This window comes from Patagioenas fasciata, chromosome 1 (assembly GCF_037038585.1).
Source record: "Patagioenas fasciata isolate bPatFas1 chromosome 1, bPatFas1.hap1, whole genome shotgun sequence".
Classification (NCBI taxonomy): Eukaryota; Metazoa; Chordata; class Aves; order Columbiformes; family Columbidae; genus Patagioenas; species Patagioenas fasciata.
Genome location: NC_092520.1, coordinates 196,181,542 through 196,203,705, shown reverse-complemented (window position 1 = coordinate 196,203,705; position 22,164 = coordinate 196,181,542).

The following is a 22,164-nucleotide window of genomic DNA, read 5'->3' as shown; positions in this document are numbered from 1 at the left end:
CAGCACATAACATTTTGTCTATCATCAGATATGAAGGTTCCATTCTAAGAAATAAGGAATATTCTGTTTATTATTAAATAAACAACTGATGCTACTCTGTACACGGGCCCTATAATTTAATGTATTACATGTGAAATATATAAATATACTACTATTTCAATAATGTCACATATTCTTAGAAAATACTTATATATACAATATCTCATAAGCCAAAAATAAATGTTCCATGATGATGAAACTCCATGTTGACAACTGTATGTTTGGAGCTACTTCAGCTGTTAGTAGGTACCATGGCCTCCATCAACACTTGTGCAATCAGTGTTTTATGCATTTCACTATCACAGAACATTTATGCTATATCAACAATACATGTATTGACTTGAAAAGTGAACCTGACTATCTAAGGCGTGGAGGCCAGTATCTGGCAGTGTATCCCAGAGGTCGATACCAGTCCAGTCCTGTTCAACGCCTTCATTAACAATCTGAATGATAAGGCAGAGTGCTCTTAACAAGACTGCTGATGACGCAAAACTGGGAGGAACAGCTGATATGCCAGAGGTTCATGCTACCATCAAGAGGGACCTCAACAGGCTGGAGAAGTGATATGACAGAAATCTCAACATGGAAGTTCTATGAAGAGAAGTGCAAAGTCCTGCACCTGGGGAAGACCAATGCTATGAACCAGTATATGCTGGGGGCCACCAGTTGGAAAGCAGCTTTGCAGAGAAAGATCGCGGGGTTCTGGTTGACACTAAGTTGAACATGACCCAGCAAAGTACCCTTGTGGCAAAGATGATGAATAATATCCTGGCTGCAGTAGGAAGAGTGGTGCCAGCAGTGTTCAAAAACTGTCTGGACATGTTCCTGGACACCTACTGTATGTTGCCTTGCTTGAGTGTGGAAGCTGGGCTAGATGACCTCCTGAGGCCCCTTCCAACCTCAGCTATTCTGTGAGTCTATGATTCTGTTATGTCACTTCTAGGAATATACAAAATTAGCCTTTATATATATTGTACATTACATACTGGATATTAAATATTATATAGTATATACTATATAACATATCGTATATTATGCATATTATTTTAAATATATACTACTAAATGTATTATAAATTATTATTAGAGATTTAAACATTATATGTATACATATATACAAATTAAAATTCAAAAGTTCTTTTTTTTTTCTTGACCAAGAAATACAATTAGATCTAGTTTTGGAACAGTTCTTCAGGTTTTTAGTAAAGAAGCTGAAGCAAAGAAATATTCTTTAATGTCACAATTAAACTTGTTGCAGGAATTAAAATCCACGGTAGTTCTTTGTAGTTTTTGTTCCTGTTATGGAAAAATCTGTACCATATTTTTAGAGAGCAGAGTAGGGGAAAGGGACCTGGGGGTCCTGGCGGACAACGGGATGATCATGAGCCAGCAGTGTGCCCTTGTGGCCAAGAAGGCCAATGGCATCCTGGGGTATATTAGAAGCAGGATGGTTAGTAGGTTGAGACAGGTTCTCCTCCCCCTCCACGCTGCCCTGGTGAGACCACATCTGGATTATTGTGTCCAGTTCTGGGCCACTCAATTCAAGAAGGACAGGAAGCGTCTCCTTTATCTTCCTTATGAGGAAAGGCTGAGGGAGCTGGGCCTCTTTAATTTGGAGAAGAGGAGATTGAGGGGTGACCTCGTTAATGTTTATAAATATGTAAAGGGTGAGTGTCAGGAGGATGGAGCCAGGTTCTTCTTTGTGACAACCAATGATAGGACAAAGGGCAATGGGTGCAAAGTGGAACATAGGAGTTTCCACTTAAATATGAGAAGAAACTTCTTCACAGTGAGGGTAACAGAACACTGGAATAGGCTTCCCAAGGAGATTGTGGAATCTCCTTCTCTGGAGACATTCAAAACCTGCCTGGATGCCTTCTTGTGTAACCTCATCTAGGTGTTCCTGCTCCGGCAGGGGAATTGATCCAGATGAACTTTCATGATCTCTTTCAGTTCCTAACAATCTGTGATTCTGTGATTTTCTTCAACAAATAAATACATATATGCCAAATTTGATCTCTTCTAAATTCACACAGCAACAAACAAAAAGTAGTGATTCTAATGTGAGCATTAAAAACAGGAAAAGCTTTAAAGCAAGCATAAACAGGAGTCAAACAGAGGCATGAAAAAATTAGAAACAATGAAAATACTTTGTTATCTTCTCTAACACTTCTGGAATCAGAAGGGAATTGCAAAGAGTAGGAGGAATATTCCCTTAACAGTACTCCATTAAAGTCTTACAAGTGATTTTCTCTCTTGATCCACTGGTACTCAAGCAATTTAGTTAGTGTTGTGAAAAGTAAGAGAGATGCTTCCTTAATGAGAAAGCTGTATACCATTATGTAAAAAAGAATATTAACAGAATATGAAAATATTAAGTGATGGAAAAAAAAAAAATAAGAGTTCTTGATAATTTTAATATTCAGTAGAAACACCAGTGAACTGTAAACATTGTACAGCAATAAAAATCTGCTTTAGCTGCATGAATGCATACAGTCATAACACAGAGATGTCTGACTAGAAGCCCCAGCACTAAAATGGTTAGGATTTACCTCATCTTGCTAAAACTGACAACAGTATAGAAATCTCAGGTTTAGATTACTGTCTGATTGGTTGATTCATAATGACTAATTGAGATATTTACTTTTATAGGGTTGTTCTTAGGACATATTTTAGACATAAACCTTATGAGATGAATCATCATCATTTTGAAGGTATTTCCTGGATCTACCTGTCACAAAAGCCAGTGCTGATCGTACTAAGTGTTTGGGAGAGGTTACAGCAGAAAAAATGAAACAGGGTTTCCTTTCCATCTTCAGTACTGTTTTCTGCCTTAACCTTTGCTCAAATTTGTAGCCCAGTGCTTTTGCCTCTCAGCTTGTTGCACCCTGGTGAAGTTGTACTTTCCATAGCCTGAATATGTTTCTGGGCAAGATACAAAGAGTTAAAGACAACAAAGCTGACATTATTGTCAATAACTGATAGATATTTGCCAGCTTCTTTGGAGATGGGCAAAACAAGGCTCTACATCTATTTCAGGTGTTAGAAATGACAGTGGTATCAGTCTGAAAGAGAAATAACTCTCAGAGAACATAATGACCAAGATGCTAGTTATTTACTGCTTGTTTGTTTGATTTTCATAAAGAAGTTTTGTATCCACATCTTTTTTGTACTTCCAGAAAGTTCTGCATTCTGCTTCCAAGGGTATGCCTTGCAATCTTAAAACACTGTGGTTAGAAAAATATCTCTCTGCCTGTCCTTCAAGTGATACGGTCCACAGATCTGTTACAATGAATACTTCAGCCTGCTTGCAGACTTTGGGCAGAACTAGACCTGTCAATCATCTGTCATAAAATGCATCCTAAAGCACAGAATAATTCATATATATTATACTTTCCTAAATTAGAGAGATTGGTTTAGTATATGTTGAGGAAAATGCATATGAACTGCTTATACTCTACAGCATGGTAAATTCCACTAAAATATGTTCATAAATCTAAATATCTCAAGAACATTTTCTATCTTTATGCTGCATTAACTATTTACATAGAGAGCATGCTGTATCTGTAGTTATTTTTACTTAAAGAGAAAGAAATGTTTAGTTAAGCACACTTGTATTATCCTGTACTTAATTACAAAATCCATGGACACATTATGGTGCACTTTTTTATGACAGTGATGTCATATCTTTATGTGGAGTCTTTATCTTTAAATATAGGCATATAAATTACTTAGGTAACATAAATCTCTTCCCCATTTTCTCCTGAGCACTAATGTACATGGAAGAATTCCGTTAAAGGACAATAAACTGAATAGGTTAAGATCAGAAGATCAATATACACATACTGCTGAATTAATAGATATTTGCTAGCTCTCAAAAGGGGGCACGTAATTACTCTGCTTTAAAGAATGACTTTAAAGTTCAACTGAAGGAGAAACTAAATGTGCTTATGTAATCAATGCTAGAATACTTGTTAAGGACTACTTGTCTAAATTAAAAGTACAATAACACTAAAGTTACAATTTCACTAAAAAAAGACTCTCAAGTCTCAATTTAAATAGAAAGGTAAAAGTTTCATTCACGCTAGTGCATATAGTGGATAAGATGCTGTTCTCCATCCCTAAGACCATCTGTCACAGTATAACTTGTGCTAATGCAGCGTAATTCTCTTACCTCACTAAGAGGTGTGTGTATAGCACATTCAGCCTACCTAGTAGGGATGATGTCTGATCTGCATTAATTTCCAAATTTTTCATGTGGGATATTTGGGACATAATTAGTTGGTCAAGGTCAAACTCATAACAGAGACCAAGTTACGAATTGAACAGTGTGAGTGATCCTTACCAGCATTTCATCTTGTTTAGCTTACAGTTAAAGGTATAAATGCACAGATAAAAAACTGTTAGGATGCCTGTCATAGATAAGTATACAAATACATTCTACAGAGATTTCATAAGGTGCAGAATGACTGCCCAAGAGCATGCTTTTTAGCTTTAGAGGTTTGGAAAATACATATTCCTGAGATACATACATTTGTAGGGATTGCGTATAATTTCCTTTCTTTTCTACAAAAAAAATTGTATCACTGGACATGAATTTTTGCTTTCATACTTCTATGTAATCACAACGATGTCCTTCTGGAGAAACTCGAGTTAATTTCTTTACTTATTAAACAAGGTTCTGCTTCAGCCAGTGGAATACATTCTTGCTGAATTATCTTTTGGGATCGTCAAGGCAGGAATTACCTCATACACTCATAAAGGTATAGTATAACACTTCTGTGATGCTTGGCCATATAAAGATGCAATGTTAAGTTAACAAAGTTTGAAAACAATAGCTTTTAGTGCTAGAAAGACAGACAGTAACAGTCTGACTTTCTATTTCAGTCTTTCATATTGTCCAGCTGCGCTGGTACAGTCAGATCCTGCCCTGAAGGATAAACAAATCCTTTATAGACAGTGCGGTGTCTTAATGAAATTGGGAGGTAAGATGTTGTACCTCCCCAGTCTGGTTCTAGACTCATGTCCCTTTCACCTGCACTGGACCTAACTCGGAAGACTATGCAGAAGAGGTTTCATCTGGAAGTCTCTCCAATCCTTTGAACATTAGAGCGGCAAACTGAGGCTTTTTTTAAGAAGTGCACACTGAACAAGTCAGAAAGGGAACAGAGAATCAAAATCGAAAAAATCTGTAAAAGTGAAGAATGTGGCCCAAAAAGAAAGGAATCTTGATAAAGAAAGCCACAAAGGGCTTCTTAATGTAATGATTGTTCTATGTTCTTTTTAGTTCAAAATCATATGATTCTCAAGCATGAATTCTCTGTATTGAAGCCCAACCTGTCATATCACTGAATCAGAAAGATTCCAGAAATTCTGAATCAGTCTTTATTCATTTATGTGTATATTTAGTTGTCATCACCAACACACCCACAGGAATGAGGGTCTGCAGGGACTATCTAACTGACTCTGTTTTCATTAAGCATTATTCCTTGGCATACTGCCTTTGTTGGTAGACAATTCTCTGACTCTACAAGTACAGACCTCCATCTCTGCTAGTCTTTGAATATGCAACCATGGATAGCCACAGAACAGCCACTCTCCAACTTCTGCCCTGAACAATTTTCCAACAGCTACTAACCATGATAGTTAGAAGGTCAAATTAATACGGCATTTGTTAAGTGCATCCCCCTCTCCTCCCTGCAATGTTCATGATTTATTTTACCAGAAAGTGCACAGTGGTCAAAAATTGCTTTAAAACAGCAGTGGCCAGATCTGGCAGACATTAGTAGGTATATACTCTAACACGCCACATCTTCTGGAAATAGTTTACAGCTATGTTTTGTTGCTACATTCACTGCACTCGCTAGCTTATGTATCCTTCTGAGTCTCTCACTTTAGGTGTAGCCAAGAAGAAATAAATCACACCTGTGAATGATTGTCTTCTCAAACAGAAAAACCTGATTTAGCCTGTTTCTTAATGTACTAACTTGCCTTATATAGTCTGTATCATTCTACAATGACTGATGACAGTCTTCTCTATCTCTCTTTACTAATGAACTTTCCACACACCTGCATTCCTTAGACTCCTTTTTAATCACTCTTGGCAATACTGCTGTTCACAGGACTAGCCGATGTGACATTTTCTCCTTACCATAAACCCCACGTTTGTGTCTGGGTGCTGTAGGAATGTTATATAAGCTCCAGTCTTATACTTCTGCCTTATTTCTGTAGCCGGTTTTGTTCTAACAGTACACATTTCTGCACAACAATATCAGAAAAAAATCTACAAATATTTTTAGTTGTCTACATGAATTCACAGTAGTCTCTGAAGTTTTACCTTCTTACATTCTAGCACACAGAACCATCCAATTTTAGGACTTTGCAGGATTGTGTTTTTTTTAGTTTTTATAAGAAACCCCAACCATTTTTTTTTTTTTTTTTTAAATAATGTATTATGGGAGCACTAATAGAACCATAACAATAGCATGGCTATTGTGAACTGTAATTATTGATAATTGTTACTAATATGTGTAAAGTTGTCTCTTCACATGACACAGCAAAATCTACAGAAACAGCTCTAATATATATATATGCAGCCATTGAATAACTTTTCCTTGGATCAGTTAGAAAACTTTTTTGATTGGTTGGTTGGTTGGTTTGTTGTTGTTGGTTTGTGGTTTTTTGCTTTAAGGGATAAGTAAAGTTTAAAATTTAACACTAAATACATTCTTGCAAGATACCAGAGTTCATGTGTGTCATGAAGGCACCCCAAAAGTTAATTTTAGGTGGACAACAAGTTCCAGAAAAGACTTTATTCTAGCCAGAGAAGTGTACCAAATAAATGGACTAGAAACAGGGTTTATACAATTATTTAGCACTCCAACAACATAAAATACAGGTTTGGATATCAGTTGAGGAGATTATGGGGTACCACAACATAAGAATAATGAGGATCCACAATGTGCATGCATACACTCACAAAAAACAAAACTGGAGGCATCTCACTCCAGGGTAGTCACAAGAACTAATCACTCGCCTGGGTTAGACAAGGACTCACACTTGCCTGGGTTAGGCAAGGACTCATTCAAGGATATATTCAGTAAATAACCACTCACCACAGGAGGAGGTGAGGCGCACTCAGTCCCGGGAAGTCTCCTAAAACGGCACCTCAGTCTAAGGGAAGGGGCCAGTTCACGGACCTACTGTCCGACCTGTCCTGCCCCACCAGCTGAGTGGAGGCGAAGTCACCCTGCCCTGGGGTAGGGGAGGATGTGACTGTCAGCACCTTGGTGCCACCCTAGATGTGTACATTGGGACAGGCACAGTGGGGCACAAAAGGTGCTAAGGGGCCATCAACTGCCCTATTGGAGGCTCCAAATCTCATCAGGGAATGTGCAACTGCCACAACCTGCAACAGTGTTTTTAAAAGAGGCTTGTATATGAAAATTGTCTTCAAGCTGTGTCAGCAAATACGTACCCATTAAAATTAGGTAGATATTTCAGCTTCTTTCCACAGTGTTTCCTGACAGTTCAGTTCAGTTCTCACAGCTGCTTCTCTGGCCAGGCAAGGCTGGCCAGGTCTGAAGTCTATAGAAATTAAAGAAGGAGTTCCAGCCCACTGCTGAAAAAAACACTGACCTGATTCGAAGGCTGTTCCACCATTCTTCCTTCTACGGAAGATCAGGTAACTAAAGCTAATGTAAAAGCTGGCTAATATCCTTTGATCAGGAATATTATCATTTGCAGAAGAGGCGAGGACAAGGAAAGAAGAACTCTTAGAAGCTTTTCCCTTCACACTCCCTTTTTTCTTTCCCTTTTCTTTCTTTGTCTTGATCCTCATCCTTTTGCTCCTTTAAAGTCAGAGGAATACTTTGCCTTTCTCCCTTCTCTGTTGCCACCTAGAGGAGAGCAGAGCAAAGAGCTGGTGTCAGAATATACACGAGGATAAACAAGGACAGCGTCCAAAAGGGCTGTAACTGACAGGAGTTGGGTGGGCAAACTCATGTAGGGCTGTGGGAAGACATGCCCTGGTGCACACACAGATAGGAAACAGACTCTGCAGCAGAGGCTTTGCCTGCATAAATTCTCCTAGAAATCCCTTAGGAACAGGAAGGAAGATCCCAGATATTAATTCCTCACCCATTCATTAATAATAGCATTGTTCTTGAGATAAGACTAATCTATACACTTACTAAACAAAGGATTTCCATGCATACATATTATAGTTCTAATCTAAGATACAGACTTACATACTCGTATATCTGAGGAGTACAAAGAAACTGTACAACAAAGGCTTCTGCTGTTAGCTGCCTGTATTATAGGTTAATACTGCTAAGTAAACGGGGTTTCATTTATAATTAAAAAAAGCTCTAGATAATCCATAAGCAACTCAGGAAGCATATCAGAAATAAGTGAACTTATCTAATTTTTATAGCAACTGGAAAAGAAATATTGTCAATTAATCACCTTCCTACCACAACAAAGTTTAAAATAACTTAAAAATTTTAATATCGACTAAAGAAAACATTCAGCTTCTGTCCAGATTTCAGAGGTAGAAAAATCAATGAATGCAATTCATTGCATTGAATGCAATGAATGAATAGTTGGTAGGATGCTTTTACAACACAGAAAATGCTGGCAACAAAAAAAATAAAGGAATGTTGAACAACTGAGGAAATGCTTTATTCCACCCAATAGATATGAGAAATATCTCATTATATCAGTGGCTGAAACAGAATCATGTGCTTATACATGAATTCAGAAAACTAGTGGCTTGCAATTACTGATTTGAGTATTGAAAAATAGACTTCTGCATTATTTCAGATTTCAACACTTTCCAGTCTTGTAGTAGTAAAGAGAGCCTCATTGTAGCTGCTATCGTTGTTCCTGATATTATTTTAATTATAATGATTTACTGAAATGCAATTTTAACCTGTAAGCTTACAACTTCAAGTATTCTCTATCTTCCACAAATATTAAAAAAAAATAAACTTTTCTACTTTGAAAGTTCAACTTATACCCATCAGTTATTCTTTTATTGAAGAAAAAAAAAAGTAAAAAATAGACATAAACCTAAGTAAATTTAACAGTCTTTTAAAAGTTTGGATATGCCTTTTGGATTAAAAGAGAACACTCATTCATAAAGAAACAACATTTTCTCACGTAAAGATAAAAAATATCCTAAAGAAGAATATGTAAGACAAAAGTAAGAAATGTGTCCTTTCAGCATCCAGTCTTCCCTTTTCTTGATGTATTTGTGCATTCCTTGATACAAAACTTTTCGAAGGCAATAGGAAACCTTCACCACCTTTGGAACTGGCCTCAAATGTAGAATTTGGACTCCTAACCAAGGATTTCGAAGCTTCTGTGTAGGGAATTAAGAACCTATTTGAAAAAAAAAAAAAAAAAAAAAAAACAACAACTTTACGAAGTAATCTATATTTAATAAGAGTGTGTTCTGTTTTTTAGGGGTGTCAAACACTTTAAAATCAAATGTCTGACAGGAGTGGTAATGGGTTGAATGCCATCAGATTTGCAGTTTATGGTAGAAGAACAAGTTTGACTTCTTTTCTTAAACAAATTGATATTTAACCTTTACAGCTATTCAAGGCCTCCTATTGCTGACAGTTGCACTTGTTCCACGTTGTCTGAATTTTAAGCAAGTCAGTAATCCTTCAAGTTTTATTGCAGCTATTTACTAGAGTGCAGACACTGACCTCCACATGACAGTGGCAGAAAGATGCCTTTTTGAGCCATTGATGCTAGATTGCATGCACTAAGCTCAGCTTCTTAGAAGTACTTTGGCAGTGCAATATCTAACATTTTCTGTGCTTTTTCTTCAGTGGAGTTATCACTCAGATCAGAAGCTCAGACTCCTTATGAAATTCGGATGTTTAACAACAGGATTTGTAAATGGCTGATAAACTATGTATATTATCAAGGACAAACTAAGAAGAAAAATAATTTTAAAAAAAGATACTGTTTATGCAACTACCAAGTTGAACGTTGCCTAAACTTACAGCAGTGTTGACCTTGTTCCAGTACCGCAGATAACTCTAAGCAAGCTAAAACGTTTGCACAGAATGACGTAATACAAGCAGAGTCATAGAATCATTCAGGTTGGAAAAGACCTCTAAGACCATCAAGTCCAGCACTTAATCTAACACTGCTGAGTCTACCGCTAAACCATGTCCCTCAGCACCACATCTACATGTCTTTTGAACACCTCCAGCTACTTCCCTGGGCAACCTGTTCCAATGTGTGATAACCCTTTTGTCCTAATATCCCCCATAAACCTCCCCTGGTGCAACTTGAGATCATTTCCTCTTGTTCTATTGCTTGTCACTTGGGAGAAGAGACTGACCCACACCTCACTAAAACCTCCTTTCAGGTAGTTGTAGAGAGGCATAAGATCTCCTCTCTGCCTTCACACTAAACAACCCCAGTTCCCTCAGCTGTTTCTCATAGGACTTACTCTCTAGACCCTTCACCAGCTTCATTGCTCCTCTTTGGATGCGGTCCAACACCTCAATGTCTTTCTTGTAGTGAGGGGCCAAAAACTGAATGCAGTATCTGAGGTGGGGCCTCACCAGTGCCAGGTACAGGTGGACAATAATTTCCCTAGTGAAGTTTTAGTGTGTGATGGAAATCACTTTGACTGCTTTCAAGTCAGCCTGACTGTAAAGCAATAGATAAACTACACAGTAAAGATACTTTTTTCTACAAGCAGTTGTCTAAATTGACTGGCCCATTAATAAAGCAACATGTCTACACTGGAGGTGGCTACCAGATCTTAAGGAAGGATAGGTGGCTACTGAAATGCATGCACTTTGAGGTTTTGTCCATTGCTTTCAGTTCTGTATTCGAAGGGCAGTAACATTTTGAACGCCAATGTAGACTGATGTCATCGCTAACGGGATAAGCATTTGGAGTGGCACTCAATGAATGATTGACATTGGGTATACAGCAAGTTCTTATTCTGTCAGAATTTGGCATGTTTCTAGGTGTCAAAGTTAATCCACTGCCAGCTATTTGACAAGATTGTACTTAGTGCCTGATGCCAGTCTCCAAAATGTTCATGATTAAGGCTGCATACAAATGCTGCTTATTCAATTGAATAAATAACAGTTCCACTCACACAAGAAAAGGTGAACTCTCCATACAAACATATTATTTCCACACAAATTAGTAAATCGTAGCATGGGATACTAAGGTATTTGTGCTGAGTGTGTGAATTGGCAACCACCTTTGCAGGGTTGACAACTGTGAGAAATATTCTACCTATATGAGGTGCAATGTCAGCAGGAGAGCTCTAGGAAAATAATCAGCAACAGTAACTACCCTGGCTGTATGAAAGGAAAAGAATGTTGGGTTTTCAACATTTTGGCCAGCACGTAGAGGGGTAGGACGCTAAAAGATCTCTCCGGGCTTTGCTGTGTTTCTAGCGGTTTAACAGCTGAAAGCTGTTCTTCCAAATAGCTCTTGAGTGCACACAATGAAAAAAGTCTTCTAAAGAGATGTACACAGGTGAGAGGTAGAGATAACATCCTGCCTTCCTTGCAGCATTCAGGCTTCCTGGATCTATGCATTGTCCTGTACAAAAATCTCTTTCATACTTCCATAGTATGCTTACTGCTAGCATGACTAAAGTCAGTGTAAGCACAGCAGGGCTGTGAGTAAAAAGAAGTATGAAACACTATCATTCCTTTGTTCTCCTTTATTCTTCAGTCTTATAACCTGCTTCCTATACAAGCACACACTGTTTTTTTATGGTAATGGGTAGAAATTTTTGTTATTAACTTACAACATCAGCAAGCATAGAAGGCAAACTACAACACGAACAAAATCAGCCAAAAAATGGGAGCATAAAAGGAAAAGAAAGGAAAAGGTGGGGCATGTAAAATCAAAGAGCAGAAAATGAATAGAATGAGAGGATGAAAACAGACAACGATGATACCGATGAAAACTTCTGACAGTACATATGGAACCTTCTAACTGGACATTTTGTACCCTAGGAGCAGATGTGTTAAAAATCTCAGACTTTCACCTTCTCCTATCTTATGCTTTTCACATTTCTTCATATTTACATTTCTCATGTAAAAAGTTGTAAGATCCTTGGGACAGAGATTTCAGCTGTGGAACCCAAGCTACTGGCTGAGCCTGGTAAGTATTTTTGTACATTTTAAGGGTAGTTCAGGTATTCTCAATCTATCTAATCTGGAGAAATTTATTTTTCTTGGAAAAAATTTGTAGATTTCTTGAAAATTCTTTTCAAATTACCTGCAGGAATAGAGATACAGACTAATTTACTTTGGGTATATAACCTAATTCAAAATATTTCCTTATTGGAACTGACCTCTATGGGCTACTACAAGTACTGGTTTAGCTCATGGGACTAATCTTCATGGTTTCCAATGACATCCATTTTTCTTCCTTAACTTACATGCATGTTCCTCCTAATTCTATCCTTGATCTAACTTATTTTCTCCTCTAACTTATGTCATGCTTTCTAGCAACCATGTAAGAATGGAACTAATACCAGTTTCAAAATCAGAAATGGAGCTAACAATAAGAAATGCAGAGCTGAAACAACTAGCACAGAACAGGCAGCTTGTAGACCCAGACGTACCAAATATGTCCACAGTCAACTAGCAACAGTTTGTTCAGTAGGTGCAGTACTTAATAAGGTAGAAATAATTCTTCTTTAGAAGGTTCTTTTCACACACAGTCAATCTCCCTCTTAGAACAGGTCTGGAAAGTCTGGCCTATCCTGTGAACTCTGTAGAGGTGATATTGGCGTATACACTAAAACTCACATAACCTGAAAATACTGGATACACCAAACTTATGCAGTTTAACATGCTTTCCAACACACTGTGTTATCTTTCTCTTCAGGAAATCTTGGACAATTGAATGATAGCCACTGTCACCACCCTGTAAAGCAATAACTATTTTACACAAGAAGTTCCCACATGAAAGAACTTGATTACTCTGTAGATTAACAGGTATAAAATTTGGTTCAGATCATACAACTTCTTTATACATGGGTTGCTATCCCACACAAAGCAGTCAGTTTACCTCAGTCTGTGGCAAATGAACCTGACATTACTCTCTATCTTCTTACTTCCTCATAAAGTGATGCAGTCTCATTTGTCACAGGTCATTGGTTGTAGGGGATCCAATTATCATCTACTGCTTTAACAATGGAAGTAAATGAATCTCAGACATTTGACTCCAGGAATTTCTTCTAGCTTGCAGAAACATCCTCTGTATTTAAAGCAAATAATACATGCTGTATTCAGGACATTCATTAAATACAATACATAAACAACCTCTTTTTTGAGAGTTTAAGTGCTTAGGTGGACAGCTGAGTGCTAGTAGACAAGAAACATGCACAACAGGTGTATTAGAAATAGTTGCATGAATCTGCAGGTTCTATTTTGTGCTAGACATCTCTAAACATGCCTAAGGATAGCTGTTGTAATGTTGAGGAGGAACTTTTTCTTCTAGAAAGAAAAGTTTTATAGGTCATGTAAGGTCTTTAATTTATAAGTCATCAAGATATCAAGCTGGGTGATTACTTGTCCCAGTTCCTAGAACACTCGTTTTCCACATACAGGTTTACTTGTGTATGGCTTGTTTAAAGAGAGTGACCAGAGCACGACAGTTTGAGTGCATGCCAAAGTGACCATACTCAAGAAAGTTCTTTTTAAACACATTTTAGATCATAACAAAGAAGAGGATTCTGTGATTTCTAATGTGATAACCACTGTTACTTGGGAGGAAAAAAAAAAAGAAAAAGAACAATACTGCCTTACAGGAAATTCTGGTAAATCTTAGATTTTCCCTAAAGCTTGCTTTTGTAGAATTTCATGCTACTCAAGTGTTCTCATGTTCATATTAATTGATTTTGGGGCAACCATTCATGTAAGCACCAATAACTGACTGATGACATGCAGGAGGAACCAGTCTTTTTGGTGTGTAAAGATGAATGAGTGACTTATCTGACCCTCTAAAGAAGTATAGATCACAGTTTTGATCTTAGGACTGTAGGTAATGGAGTTAGAACTAAACAAATCCTTAAATGCTACCAGTTGACTTGAAAGAAAGATGACCTAATTGCTGAATCTACTTGTGCTCAAGTAGAGATCACACACTGAGATCTAAACAGTTTTATGTTGGAAGACTTTGGTATCTTCCACATATAAATATACATTTTAAAAGAGTTATATTCAGTGGTGACCATGTGTGGAACTTCCTATGCCTCATTTTTTGTGATAATTAAAATTTAGAAGAGATTTTTTGTCTAATATATTTATGCTCCTGTTCTTCTTCAGCCTGTGGTATGGCCTCAAATCATGGTCTAAGAAAGGGTATAAATGATAGAGATGATTCTTGGCATTCCTAGTTGTTTGGGTTTTGGTTTTGTGTTTTTTTTTTTTTTAATATATTTTCTTACTATCTGTTTTCCAAGGATTTTTCTACTTTTCACTCCTACATATATTCATGTAAGGACAAAGAATTTCTGGTAAACAAAAACAAGTTATCTAGCCTTTACTATACAATCCAAATAAATTTCAAAGCACAAATCTATCTTGTATAAATCAGACATCATATGAGATAAACCATTAGGGAAATGTTTCACGATTTTATTTGGGTGTCTTGAAATCATGTGGTATTAGAATGAAAAGCAAAGACTTTACAATGTAAATCTGTTCTGTAGAGTGTTCACTGGTAAACTTCTGTCACTCCCACACCATGAAAAATACAAGAGGAAATGGAAAAGAAATAAAGAAGGAGTACAGTGTAGTTTGGTTATTCTTGGTAGCCTGCTATCAGAAACAGTAAAACCTAAGTAAAGTCAGCCTTTGGCTGTTGAAGCTCTGTTCAGAAGCAAGGTAGGTTCCCAAAGAACATGGAAACAGAAGAGTACACTAATAAGTTGAAGGAACATCTGAATATTTCATGAAACCTAGAGAAAAAAAACCATAATGGAATTGTTGTGTTGCTTTCTTTCAGACACTAAAGTTTCAAGGACTTTGCATAGGAAAAGTAACATACTTTCCTTATTAATCCTTTTCCATGGACAATCCAATCTGGTTGAAAGCAAAGAGAAGAGGACTCTGTGTTGAAGACTGCACCTCAAAGGACTCTGACATCTTCCCTTCTCTGAGGTTACAGATTTCCTGAACTTAATGCAGACTTCCTAATTCCATCTTATGTCTCTGACCTCATCCTCCAAAAGGAGTAGATCTACCTTTGCACCATTTTTGAGTGAAAGAAAAACAGAAAAATAAAACTACTAGACAAGACTGGAAAAGGGTAAGAGAAGTCCATTGTCAGAACTAACATATCCTCATCAATGGACAGAAGAAAACATGACACAGGCGGCAATGGCATGGTACAGGCTGAGTGTAGAAGATTGTTATAATCAATGATATACATGAAAGAAATGAAAATTAGCCACAAAATCATAGAACAATTAGATGAGAAAACAATTCTGGAGGTGAGCTGGTCCGGCTCCCCACTCAGAGCAGGACCAGTTTGAAAATAAATCCAACTTCAAAGCCAGGTTGTTCAGGGCCTCGTTTAGTCAAATTTTGGCTTTCCCCTATTCTTCAACCTCTTTTTGAAATTACTTCCCAGTGTTTGATGGTCTTACTCTGAATTTTGTTTTCCCAATGTCTAATTCAAATTTCCCTTCCAACAACGGGTATCTGTTGCTTTTTACCTTTTCATTAATGTCCAGGAAGGGTCTGACTTAATCTTCTCCATAATTTTCCATTAAGTAATTGAAGACAGCAATAAAAACCATATAACTTTGTTTTCTCCAGACTGAACAAACTTTCCAAGCTTCCTTTTATATGTACTCCAGCTCACTAATCATCTCAGTGACCTTTTGCTGGACTTGCTCCAGTATATCAGTTGCCTTCTTGTACTGTGGAGGCTAAAGCTACATATGTTCTCAAGACACAGTCTTATAAGAGCCAAATAGAAATAAATACTTTAAGGGAAATCCTTCAAACTCCTGTCTATGTTCTTAATAATCAGGCTTCATATGTAGCTAGCTTTTATAACTCCACTGACATACCACTGACTCAATTTCATGAAACTTTTTTTTGAAAATCAGTTGTGTGTTTCAAAAAGAAACTGAATAAAAACCCTAACATTTAAATTCTGTAACAATTCTCTTTTTCTTTCCACTCCAGAAAAGGTTTGCAAAATAAATGCTAGTGAATATTTAAAATCTCAATTATAATATCATAGAAAAGAAATAAAAAACATCTGAAAATTTTCTATTCCAAAGTGACAAATGTTTTAAGTAAAAATAGATTTTCTCCTGTACTTGGCAGTGGTGAGGCTGCACCTCAAATGCTGTGTTCACTTTTGGACACTTCACTACAAGAAAGACATTGAGGTGCTTGAGAGAGCTCAGAGAAATGCAACAAAACTGATGAAGGGTCTGGAGCACAAGTCTGATCAGGAGCAACTGAGGGAACTGGGGCTGTTTAGTCTGAAGAAAAGGAGGTTTATAATTCTCTAGAGCTATCTGAAAGGAGGTTGTAGCAAGGTGGGTGTTGGTCTTTTCTCCCAAGTAACAAGTGATAGGACAATAAGAAATGGTCTCAAATTGCACTAAGCAACACTTAAGCTGGATATTAGGAAAAAAAATTATTCACTAAAGGATTGTCAGGTATTGGAACAGGTTGCCCAGGGAAGTGGTTTAGTCACCATCCCTGGAGGTGTTTAAAAGACATGTAGATGAGGGACACGACTCAGTGATACTGTTAGGTTGAGGAATGGACTTGATGATCTTGAGAGTCTTTTCCAACCAAAGTGATTCTATGATTCTGTGATTCTATAAAGACTTGTCTGCTCCCTTTCAGATTTTTCAAATTCAAGTAAAAAAATTGTTTATTAAAAAAAACCCCACAAACTTCAGATTGAATACTCTTTTTAGTATATCTCTTCTGAGTGTTAGACAAAACATGTAACACTGAAACACTTGGATAAAGATTAATTCACTTTGTCCTTTAAATAGCATCATGGGATTCTCGTCAAGCTACATCTATAACAGCTAACATCCATTTTTTAATCCATTGTTGTAAATTCAACTTTCAATTTAAATTCACTAGAGGAATAGGTGAATTAATATATTCAGAACATTTAAACATCTTTTTTGCTTATCTTTAGTATTATAGTAATAGGTGTGGAAATTTCTAACTGGCAATTCTTTGATGCTGACAAGGGGGAGAACTGGTTTGGCTTTGTTCTACTAGATTTTTTAAATTTTGTTTGCCTAAAAATTTGAAAAGGTGCTGATAAGATCTGTAGGCTAACTCATTTGCATGACTAATAAATTTAAATTTGTTACCATAGTATTGACAAATGCTCATTTTCAAATATCTATCATGTATGTAATGGTAAATGTCAATCAGTACTTGCTAAGAAAAGACCTTACTCCTGAGAATTATTATGAATTTGAGAAGAAGAAAGCAAAATAAAATATAGCAGACATGCCAGCAATAAAATACTACTCTGTTTCTAGAGACACATGTAAGCAAAGCCCCACATTCTGAATTCTATGACTATGTTCTCTAGGAGGCACATTTAAATTTCTTCCAGTTGTTATCTGAATTTATTGACAGTCACATTTTATTAACAAAATGAAATTTAAAAGTTATAACTAACTAATACATGAGTAAAACATCTATAATAAACATTAATTCTGTTCATATTTTTTATAATGTGACAAGAAACTAGCTTCTCATACTATGCCTTATGATAGTGCAGCTTTTATATTATTAGTAAATCTATGCTGCTTCTGTGTGTAATATCTTTTTTTAAACTTAGATTAATAAATACAATGCAAATAAAAAAACTACCTAATTATATTTGTTGCAGGTTAATTTAAACATTTCAAGATTAGTATTCTGTTGTGTGACGCATTGCACAAATCCAAATGGACACCCATTCACCACCCAGAGTGTTGATGTTTTCCCCTATCTATTTTAATACCTATCTAATGTTCCCAGGAAGGAAGGTTTATTAAATCCATTACTGACTCAAGAAGCATTATATGTTTATATAACTTTACACAAACCTTTCAAATATATGTATAAACTGAACTGGATAGAAATGTAAATTTGGCATTGATATATTTGGGAGTGTATTACCTTAAAGCAGATACTGGAATTCCCCAACTGTTTTATCATGTTCAGTGCAGTTCAGCTTCTAGTGGTATAACTATGATTACCTAAGTCAGACAGGTTATGAATCCCATAGAATTAGCTGTAAAAAAATCCCGCTTAGAAGATGTTAAAAGTTACTGCACCAGATGCCAACTTTATTTAAACAGATATTAATATGATTTAAAGTATAAAGACACAGTGAAGGAAATGAGAAAACTCACTTCTGAGACGATCACTGTAACTTCAGATAAATAAAAATAATTTTTAAAGTTGTGACACTTTATTAAGAAAGGAGAAAAATACCCTGAAACTAAGCTAATCTCCAACTGATTTTTCAGGAGCCTTCAATTGAGCAGCAGTGGATGTCAGTCATAATTGTAACTATGGTGTCTAAATGAGATTGTTATTGTAACTGGGTAGTTATCACCACCCCTGGACCATGCCTTTAAATAGAGATGGGATGAGTCCTGACACATAAACTAATCTAACCCATTTTACTTTGACTGAAATGGAGAAAATTCTTGAGAGGTATTTTGTGAACACAGATTTCTGCTTTAGCATTGCAGCAATTAGAAAGGAAAAGCATGAGCATTAAGAATTCACAATACATTCAAAACATGTGTCAAGGAACACACTTTATACCTGACATGTCACCTGGATCTCAGTCAGTCTTTTAAACCAGATGGCATTTATTCCTCATGGGGTATCATGTCCCTCCAGATTGAAACTCTCTTGTTCCCTTAGCCCTGGCACCTTCACCTCACAATGAAAACCGGAACATGAGTGGGACCCAAGAAGGTGACAGAGGGCTTTGAATCTTTCAGTCAGATAAGGTTTTAATGAACAGCAGGGAGAAGGGGGATATTATAATCTGGTATGCCCTTAGTTTATATTGGCTAAGAGACAAGGTGGTTAGAAACGAAATATCAGAGCAATTATATGTTCTTTTGACAGAGAAATTGAGCTGGATAAAATTACCATCATTATCTTCACTGGCTCAACTTATTTTTTTTTCATTATATTTTATGTTTATCATACAAGTTCAAGTGTGTCAATGATAATTAACTGAAAATCATTGAGGTTAGATTATAAAAATTTGTCATTTTCTTTAATCTCACTTTGAACAGTTATTAAACATACCTCTCTAAAAGTATGTATAAATTATTTGTAATCAAACCCCTTATTAAAAAGGAGAAAGAAACAAAAGACAATTTAAAAATAGAGTTATCTCCAACAATTTCTAAATTCAAAATACCAATAGACATAAACTCACAATACACACATGCATACTTGCTTAATATTGAGTCAAATCCTATATTTATTGTAAAAACTCCTATACTGTCCTAACAAAAAAAAAGGCATCACCACAATAATGCAAACAGAAATCACACCATTATGCTTTGAAATTCACAAGACCTCTTATATCTCCTAACTCATGTAAAAAAATCACTTTATTCTTCAAATTGTGTTATTCTTCCTTTCTTTCCTGCATATTATCTCACAAATTATTTTTGTGTGGAAGAGAGGGCTGTGAGGGGAAATCTAATTAGTCTTATAAATGCAAGGTTTAAAGTTTTGGTTTGTTTGGGGTTTTTTGGTTTGTTTGGTTTTGTTTTTTGTTGTTGTTGTTGTGGTTTTTTTTTTTTTTTTTTTTTTTTTTAATAGCAATAGGGGAAAAAACACACAGACAAAGCAAGCAAACAAACAAACAAAACACAAACAAACCAAACAAACCCCAAACAGATAAACTCAGCAGCTACTATTCAGCTAATTATTTTACTGTCTTTCTGTAGCAATCACTTTGCTGGAGTGCATGGGTTTTTTGTTCGTTTCTTTGTTTATTTGTTTTTAAAATTTACAATGAAATCCTGTGAAATTCTACATGCAGTACATCAGCTGCCATTTTGAATCTGGGAAATGCATAACATCATCATTTGCATTTGTGTAAACAGGATATCCACCTAACAACATTTTCCTAGTGGTACACATGTTATGTTCCTGCCTGAGGTTACGTATGCCTTTGTTACTGTGATTTAGCAGTAATGAGAAGTTGTTATCTATAAAGGCAATTAGAAATGACCAAGAGACCTATTTATTCAGTTGCAATGTTCATTGGGTATACTACTCAACATGAGTAGTTGATCTAACAGCAACACAAGGCTGTAAGCAACATTTCCAAGTACTGTGGCTTTTTTGCCCCATAAATCAAATTTCACAAATGTTTTATCAGCTTTACAGGTCTAATGATTAGGAGACACTTAGTTCTAGAAACGTGGAGTATTGCTAAGGAGGCATTCACCTGAACAAATATGCTGCATGTATCTAACCATCCTAATCTTCCATAATGGTTGAAGCAGTCACTTTTAAATTATGATTCATCATATGGATAAAAGTAGACATTCAGAATTTGATAGGCAAACTAAATATTCAAGTGCTTGCATTTTCCCACTGACTACAAATAGAATCTAGATACCTAAACTCAGACATGGATGTTGGTATGGCAGACGTCTCAAGTATCTTCGCAGGATCTGTACTTGTTTATTTTTACAAGACAAACTCTTCTTTCTAATACTGACAATCCTTGGTCTGTCTATGTCCCAAAGGAATCATGCTGTAAATTAATTTTTTTTAGGATTCTCATCTGTAGAGCAATTCTTACAGGCCCCATTCCCTGATGGAGAAATATATTCAGTTGTACTGATTTCAATACTTTGACACATTTGTCAACAAATAATTCTAGACTATGGTGAAAAGAAACTATATCCATAATTCCTGTGTCAGTATATTTGGTAAATAACAATGTAGTGTATCTGCACTATCTAACCTGAGGCATTCAGCATGATCACTCTGAACTGTTCCTTTCAACACCTTTTTCATGGAAAATACATCCTCAGGAATCAAGCTGAACTAATTAAGTACAAAAAGCTATATATATTAAAGAAGTTTGAGATAGTTTTATTCAATCTAGTTAAGCTATTTTTTTTTTTTTTGTAAGTATTCCAGACATTCACTCATTAATACACAGTCCCAATCACTTGAAATTTGTTTTAGAGATGATGAGGGAGAATGTTGTATTGATAAAATATTTGGAGGTATTTATATGCTTTATTGAAAAATATTACAATAGAGACAAATCCAGCCCATTCATTTTCAGGAAAAGGGTATTAACCAATGCATAGCCTTGCAGTTTGCTAATGGGGGACCAGAGAATCAGCAAGTGCCAGTTGAGTAACTTTGGATATACTCCAGTCCTATTTCAAATGCAACAATTGTTGTCCTGCAATACTCTGATAACCTCATTATATATTAAAGTGTTGTACATAACGTTTATACTGACTCAGTTTCCTAAGAAAGAGAGGAAAAAAACACTGTGTTTGTTTTGTTCTATTTCAGCTTTTTTCCGGTTTGTTTGGTCTGGACATTTTTACTGTCTGTATAGGGCAAACATTCACTCTCACAGATAGTTTTGCTGTTTTTTTTTTTTTTTTCTTTCTCTCTATACACACTAGATGAAGACTGAGTGGGTGGTACTCAAGTCATAGAAGCTACTGTCTGAACTGGTATCAAAAAAGTATAGATATCCAAAAGTACAGGTATTTCTCCCTCTCTTTGAGTTAAATGGAAAGTAGTCTCTAGCCCATGTTGTTCTAACTGGATACCAGGGGACCATGGTTTCTCTCTTAGAAGGGCCACTCCTTTCAAAATTGGAATTCTGAAACCTGGGAGCTGAAATATCTTCAGCTTCTTATCTTTAGCTTCTGCTGAACGTAAAGCTGAGGAAAACACATTATATAAGTGAATCTGGTATTCAGAACAGTCTGTACATAACTGAAGGATTAAAATTAATTTTAAATGTGATAGCACTTAATGAATTATTTTACTATAAGAAATTGATGTAGCAATGTGGTGTAATGCTAGATTTGTACTGAAATACT